Genomic DNA, 8,188 nt, shown 5'->3' on the forward strand with positions numbered 1-8,188 from the left:
TTATTCAGGTTTAGTTATTGAAAGAAAAAGCATTAAATTATTTTCTGATTAAAAAAAAAATAAAAAGCTCCCTGCCAGAGCTGGAGCTGGCTGGGAGGCGGCTGCTGGTGGAGGCAGACCTGGTAGGAAACTGCTGTGGGATCCAGGTAGAGTGATAAGGGGCAAGGCGGGAGGGAGAGGTGGAAGGGCCTAGGAGGTGAAGGGGCAGAGCTCCAGGGCTTGGCTGGATGCGGAAATGAGGGCAGTGAGTTATTTCAGACATGAGATTAGCCACAGAAATTCCTTTGGCATAATTTATTTTAGTTTCCATTCAATCAGTGTATCTATGTTCACATGCGTATATACATCACATTGCCACGCACACTGAAGAGAGTTGACGAAATAGCTGCACAAAGAGCGAGTTGCTGCAAGCATGACCTGATACAGAGCCAGGTTGCTCAACGAACCCGGGTCATCTCATGACCACCGTGGGCCTGGACCCAGGGCAGCCGGGAGCACTCAGTGGGCAGGAAGCTGGGCACTAGCTCAGGTCCTGCCTCCAGCCCTGCTGTTCTCCAGCCCTGGACCCAGAGGCCATTCCCCATGTCTTCATGTTCATGGACGCACGCGTTCCTGTGGGCCACCTCCAGGAAGCCATGGAGGAGCCTGTGCTGGGAGATGTGCTGTGACGGTGCCACCGGTGCCATGGCCGCTGTGAAGAGCACAGGCGCAGGGGACGCAGCCTTCCTGCCTCAGAGGGCGGCCTGCTCCTCGTGATGGCCGTGACTCTTGAGCTGAAGGCCCACAACTGTCCAACCAGTGACCGCTGAACACAGGTTCTGACTGCTTCCTGGCGCCGGCTGTGACAGTTAATTTTATCTGTCAGCATGGCTGGGCCGCGGTGTCCAGATGTGTGGTCAAATGTTATTCTGGATGTTTCCGTGTAGGAGTCTTTTGGATAAGATTAGCATTGAAATCAGTAGACCTTGAGTAAAGCAGATTGCCCTCCATAATGTGGGTGGGCCTCATCAGATCAGGTGAAGGCCTGAATACATCCCCAGAACAAGAAGGAATCCTGCCTGTGACCGCCCCTGACACACTTTCCAAGGCCTCCAGCTTCCAGCCCACCTTGCGAATATCGGGCTCAGGAAGCTTCACAGTCACAGAAGCCACTTCCTTAAACCTGCTCTCTGTGCATACACGTGTCCTGCTGGTTCTGCTTTTCTAGCAAACCCGAACACTCTTCAGCGTGCGTGTGCATGCCAAGTCGCTTCAGTCGTGTCCGACTCTTTGCAACCCCATGGACTGTAGTCCGCCAGGCTCATCTGTCCATGGGATTCTCCAGGCAAGAATGCTGGAGTGGGTTGCCATTTCCTTCTCCAGGGGATCTTCCTGACCCAGGGATGGAACCCGGGTCTCTAACATCTCCTGCACTGGCAGGCGGGTTCTTTACCACGAGCACCACCTGAGAAGTTTTCCACCCCAGGACCTGCAGCCAGTGCCTCCTTGCCCCAGATCTGCATGGTTTCTGGAACCTGCCACTTTCTGGAGCAGAAAGCGAGGAGGAGGGAGCCAGGCAGCCATGGCCACCCGCCTGCAGGCTGTCTGCCCTTCCTCTGCCCCCAGTGCCCAGCTCAGACCTGCTCCGAGAGGCGAGAACTTCCAACCAGGCTGCATGTCACTCGAGAACACGGCAGGGTAAATGAAGGGAATGTGCTATGCACAGGCCTGTACTATAATTAATGGGGCTTCTTTGAAAAATAAGCATGACTTTCTCATCACCCCCGGGCGAAGGGCTGGGTGACTGATGGAAAGCCATTAGTGACTGTTCCCCTAACCAGAGCCTTGAGGGAGTTGCTGAGAAAGGGTGTCACTAGCCAAAAGGGCTTCCCTGGCGGCTGAGAGGTTAAAGCGTCTGCCTGCAATGCGGGAGACCCGGGTTTGATCCCTGGATCAGGAAGATCCCCCGGAGAAGGAAATGGCAACCCACTCCAGTATTCTTGCCTGGAAAATCCCATGGACGGAGGAGCCTGGTAGGCTACAGTCCACGGGGTCGCAAAGAGTCGGACACGACTAAACAAAGTCACGAACGGCCTGAAGGTTTGACATTGAGGACTGTGCACTGCATATGTTTATCTGCGATCTGAGATTGTAAAGAACAGATATCTCTGGAGCATGAACAAGGCCGTAGATGTTCACAATAAAAGCCATGCAAGGAATAGGATCTGGGCCTTTGCCTGTGGATGGCATCAGCCCTCTGATCTCCACTTTATTTCTGAGTCTTCTTTCTCTTTACTCTTCTGCGGCCCCGCTCCTTCGGGTCGGTTAGTTGTTGGGCTGGTCCTGACATATGATGCCCGAACAGGGACCTGAGGGCGCAAGTAGGGCTCAAGGCTCTTTTTCGGCAGCTCCAGAAGATGCAGGGAATTCCAGCCAAGAGATGGGAGGACGGTGACAGTACTTGGTGAGTACACCCCCCTGGATTTGTCAATCAGGGGCACAACGGGGCAAGCTCCTTCTCCACATGCTGACTATACTGTGCTTCTAAAACCTTACTACGTAGCTCTGGAGTGAAAGCGAAGGAACAGAATTTTCAGGAATTATTTCAGGCAATTCATAAGCGCTGTCACTGTTTGGACCCAGAAAAAGGGACTTTGCATCTTAATGAGTGGAAAGAAGTGATGAGTGGAAAGAAGCGATGAGTGGCTTGCGTCAAGCCTATCAGTCTGGGGACCTCATTCCTACTAAGCGTGTGGTCTCTGTGTAACCTTATTTATACCACTTTGGCTCCTTCACAATCTGAATGGTCTGACTGTTCTGATTCAGAATCTGATACTCCTGCTCTTTCTGCATCTCAGGAATTGCCTGTCCAGCAGCCTCATATTTATGAAAATCTGGATAAAGGGAAATATAATCCTTTGGAAGGGGAGAGAGAGGCTCAATTTTTGAGTTCTAATTCCCTTGTTAACTGTGGTACTGAGCAACATCCTGAAGCTTTCCCTTTATCGCCAGTCTCACAGCCTTCGGGTCCTTCGCCAGAGCCCCCTATAGTTTAGGACCCCCTGCAGTAGATCCTGATACACCATGGGATGATGGGGTATTTAGAGCCGCGGTCACATTCCAAAGATGTCTACACCTGCTTTCTCATCTTTTCAACAAGCTGAGGAGCAGTGAGGCGAGAAGGTGACCTTGATGCTTTGGTTTTGCCTGTTATCATGACTGAGATGCCCCCTAATGCTCAGCTTCCACAAGCCAGGGTACAATTTGAGCATACGCCTCTCTCTTTTAAAACTAATAAGGAGATTAAACAGGTATGCACACAGTAGGGAGCTACATCCCCTTACACCACGGGTCTTATTCAGGGCTTGGCTCAGTCTGAACGACTAATTCCATATGATTGGGAAATGATCGCTAGAACGTGCTTATCCACTTCAGAATTTTTACAGTCCCGAACATGGTTGCAAGATGAAGCATCTCAACAGGCTCAAAGAAATACAGCGACTAATCCTCTTCTTAACATTACTGTGGAGCAATTAATGGGGTCAGGGGCATATCAAAGGGTTCAGAGACAACTATAATTCGATGATCAACTTATAAGTCAAATTAGATTTATTTGTCTTAGAGCATGGGAAAAGGTTAGCCCCCTGAGACAGTCTCATCCTTCTTCTGTTAATGTAAAACAATCTAATGGAGAAACTTATACTGATTTTATCGCCCAATTAAAACAAAATCTGGTGAGAACTGTTGCTCAAACTGAATTAAGGGATATGTTATTACCGATGCTTGCCTATGATAATGCGAATTCAGAATGTCAAAAGGTTTTACAGCCTCTCAAAGTACAAGGAAAGCCTCCAGAGGATTATATTAAGGCTTGTCACGATATTGGATGAGAACCCTATAAGATGCAAATGTTGGCTCCACCCATTACAGGCTTGAAACAACGAGCAGAATCAGCAGGTTAAGTTTTAGTTGTCGTAACAGAGGACATGTGCAGAAAAACTGCAAGACTAGTAAAAACACACCCACTAAGCCTACTCCCACAGAGGAGAAGACACCTGGATTATGCTCTCGCTGTCATAAAGGCCATCATTGGGCTAATCGGTGCAGATCTAAATTTCATAAAAATGGATCCCCTTTGTCGGGAAACTGGAAGAAGGACCCCACTCAGGGCCCGTCAAACAATACAGGCTCTCAACAAACATGGAACGCTGTTCCTTTTGTGTACCCAGCCGGCGAACAGCAACCTCATCCAAAGCACACACCTGTGTTGCCAGCTTCCTTCCTGCAACACCCAGGAGCTCAGCACTAGATGTCCCCGCCACTGGTAATTTACTTCTTATGCCAGCTATGGGAATTTATAAAATCCCTACTGGAATTAAAGGTCCAATACCTAAAGGAAGTGTGGGATTATTATTAAGACATAGTAGTTTAACAAGTAAGGGAGTTCAAGACCTAATGGGGATTATAGGTGAAGGTTATGAGGGCGAAATTTCTATTATGATGAAAACAGAGTATCCTTATCAAATAATAAAAGGAGATTGTATAGCTCAATTGTTATTATTACCTTATATCACTACTAGTAAATCTCATATGAAAAGAACTGGAGAATTTGGAATTACAGGAAAACAGGTATATTGGCAAACTTTTGTACCTGATTCTGAAAGGTTGTTGCTGAACCACGAAAAGACACTGGGATTCTTGGCCTCTGGAGGACAAGAATTCAATCCGGGGCCAGAGACGAGGCTTGATCGCTCAGAGCTTTTGTGTAATAACGTTTTATTAAAGTATAAAGGAGATAGAGAAAGCTTCTGACATAGGCATCAGAAGGGGCAGAAAGAGTACCCCCTTGCTAGTATTAGCAATGGAGTTATATACTCTCCAATTCGTTATTACAGTGAATGAAAAGAATGTCTGGAGGCTGTAAAGACCTCACTAGACCAACTTCCATAATTTACATTTTAAGACAGCAGGATTAGCCAGAAGTTTTAATCCAGAGACTGTCCTCAGGCAGGATACATTATTGTTATATAATCCTAAGGAATGAGAAAAAAAGTTTGTCCTTTCTTCCTCCTTGAGAATTCCAGACCCCTCTCTCCTTGGGGACCCCTAGGCTTCTTATCAACCTGCCTAGGAAATGACTCTATCAATTCTAGACCCACATTATCTGTATATATTAATAACAAGCAATTTTCAGGACTTGTGGATACTGGAGCTGATGTTTCTATAATATCTAAAAAGCATTGGCCAATTTCTTGGCCTTTAACAGATGTTCTTATTATGTTAACTGGAATTGGAACTATGCAAAATATTCAAAAAAGTACTAATATTTTGAACTGTTCAGGTCCTGAGCAACAACCTGCAACTTTGCAACCTTTAGCTGCAGATATCCCTATTAATTTAGGGGGATGAGATCTACTGATGCAATGGGGAGCTTCTGTAACAAGTCCTACCAGATCTTCTCAGGCTAAACAAACTATGGCAAACATGGGATATAATGCTGTTGAAATACACAGGCTTTTTAGTGGGGGCCACTGCTGAGCAACAAAAGACAGCACTTAAATTGACATGGAAATCTGATGAACCTCAGAGCAGTGGCCGCTATCACATGAAAAGTTACAGGCTCTTGAACAGCTAGTAGAGGAGCAATTATCTCTTAATCATATTGCCTCAACTACTAGTCCTTGGAATTCTCCGGTCTTTGTTTCTAAGAAGAAATCAGGAAAATGGAGAATTCTAACTGATTTAAGAAAAATTAAAGCTATAATTGAACCTATGGGTGCTTTACAACCAGGCATTCCGTCACCCTCTATGATACCACAAAGTTGGAAAAGACTGGAATGCAAAAGTAGGAAGTCAAGAAACACCCAGAGTAACAGGCAAATTTGGCCTTGGAATACAGAATGAAGCAGGGCAAAGACTAATAGAGTTTTGCCAAGAGAATACACTGGTCATAGCAAACACGCTCTTCCAGCAACACAAGAGAAGACTCTACACATGGACATCACCAGATGGTCAACACCGAAATCAGACTGATTATGTTCTTTGCAGCCAAAGATGGAGAAGCTCTATACAGTCAACAAAAGCAAGACCAGGAGCTGACTGTGGCTCAGATCATGAACTCCTTATTGCCAAATTCAGACTGAAATTGAAGAAAGTAGGGAAAACCACTAGACCACTCAGGTATGACCTACGTCAAATCCCTTATGATTATACAGTGGAAGTGAGAAATAGATTTAAGGGACTAGATCTGATAGAGTGCCTGCTGAACTATGGACTGAGGTTCATGACATTGTACAGGAGACAGGGATCAAGACCATTCCCATAGAAAAGAAATGCAAAAAAGCAAAATGGCTGTCTGGGGAAGCCTTACAAATAGCTGTGAAAAGAAGAGAAGCAAAACGCAAAGGAGAAAAGGAAAGATATAAACCTCTGAATGCAGAGTTCCAAAGAATAGCAAGAAGAGATAAGTAAGCCTTCCCCAGCGATCAATGCAAAGAAATAGAGGAAAACAACAGAATGGGGAAGACTATAGATCTCTTCAAGAAAATTAGAGATACCAAGGGAACATTTCATGCAAAGATGGGCTCAATAAAGGACAGAAATGGTAGGGACCTAACAGAAGCAGATATTAAGAAGAGGTGGCAAGAATACACAAAACTGTACAAAAAAGATCTTCACGACCCAGATAATCACAATGGTGTGATCACTGACCTAGAGCCAGACATCCTGGAATGTGAAGTCAAGTGGGCCTTAGGAAGCATCACAATGAACAAAGCTAGTGGAAGTGATGGAATTCCAGTTGAGCTCTTTCAAATCCTAAAAGATGATGCTGTGAAAGTGCTGCACTCAATATGCCAGCAAATTTGGAAAACTCAGCAGTGGCCGCACAACTGGAAAAGGTCAGTTTTCATTCCAATCCCAAAGAAAGGCAATGCCAAAGAATGCTCAAACTAACGCACAATTGCACTCATCCAACACGCTAGCAAAGTAATGCTCAAAATTCTCCAAGCCAGGCTTCAACAATACGTGAACCGTGAACTTCCAGATGTTCAAGCTGGTTTCAGAAAAGGCAGACAAACCAGAGATCAAATTGTCAACATCCGCTGGATCATCGAAAATACAAGAGAGTTCCAGAAAAACATCTGTTTTTTGCTTTATTGACTATGCCAAAGCCTTTGACTGTGTGGATCACAATAAACTGTGGAAAATTCTGAGAGAGATGGGGATATCAGACCACCTGACCTGCCTCTTGAGAAACCTATATGCACGTCAGGAAGCAACAGTTAGAACTGGACATGGAACGACAGGCTGGTTCCAAATAGGAAAAGGAGTATGTCAAGGCTGTATATTGTCACCCTGCTTATTTAACTTCTATGCAGAGTACATCATGAGAAACACTGGGCTGGAGGAAGCACAAGCTGGAATCAAGATTGCTGGGAGAAATATCAATAACTTCAGATATACAGATGACACCACCCTTATGGCAGAAAGTGAAGAACTAAAGAGCCTCTTGATGAAAGTGAAAGAGGAGAGTAAAACAGTTGGTTTAAAACTCAACATTCAGAAAACGAAGATCATGGCATCTGGTCCCATCACTTCATGGCAAATAGCTGGACAAACAGTGGAAACAGTGTCAGACTTTATTTTGGGGGGCTCCAAAATCACTGCAGATGGTGACTGAAGCCATGAAATAAAAAGACTCTTACACCTTGGAAGAAAAGTTATGACCAACTTAGCATATTAAAAAGCAGACATTACTTTGCCAACAAAGGTCCATCTAATCAAGGCTATGTTTTTTCCAGTGGTCATGTATGGATGTGAGGGGTGGACTATAAAGAAAGCTGAGTGCTGAAGAACTGATGCTTTTGAACTGTGGTGTTGGAGAAGACTCTTGAGAGTCCCTTGGACTGCAAGGAGATCCAACCAGTCCATCCTAAAGGACATCAGTCCTGAATGTTTATTGGTAGGACTGATGTTGAAGCTGAAACTCCAATACTTTGGCCACCTGAGGCGAAGAGCTGACTCATTTGAAAAGACCCTGATGCTGGGAAAGATTGAGGGCAGGAGGAGAAGGGGACGACAGAGGATGAGATGGTTGGATGGCATCACTGACTCAATGGACATGAGTTTGAGCAAAGTCCGGAAGTTGGTGATGGACAGAGAGGCCTGGCGTCGTGCGGTTCACCGGGTCTCAGAGAGTCTGTCTTGA

The sequence above is a fragment of the Bos grunniens genome, chromosome 23, assembly GCF_055505025.1.
Source record: "Bos grunniens cultivar Pamir isolate PY7600 chromosome 23, Bosgru_T2T1.0, whole genome shotgun sequence".
In the NCBI taxonomy this organism is placed as follows: domain Eukaryota; kingdom Metazoa; phylum Chordata; class Mammalia; order Artiodactyla; family Bovidae; genus Bos; species Bos grunniens.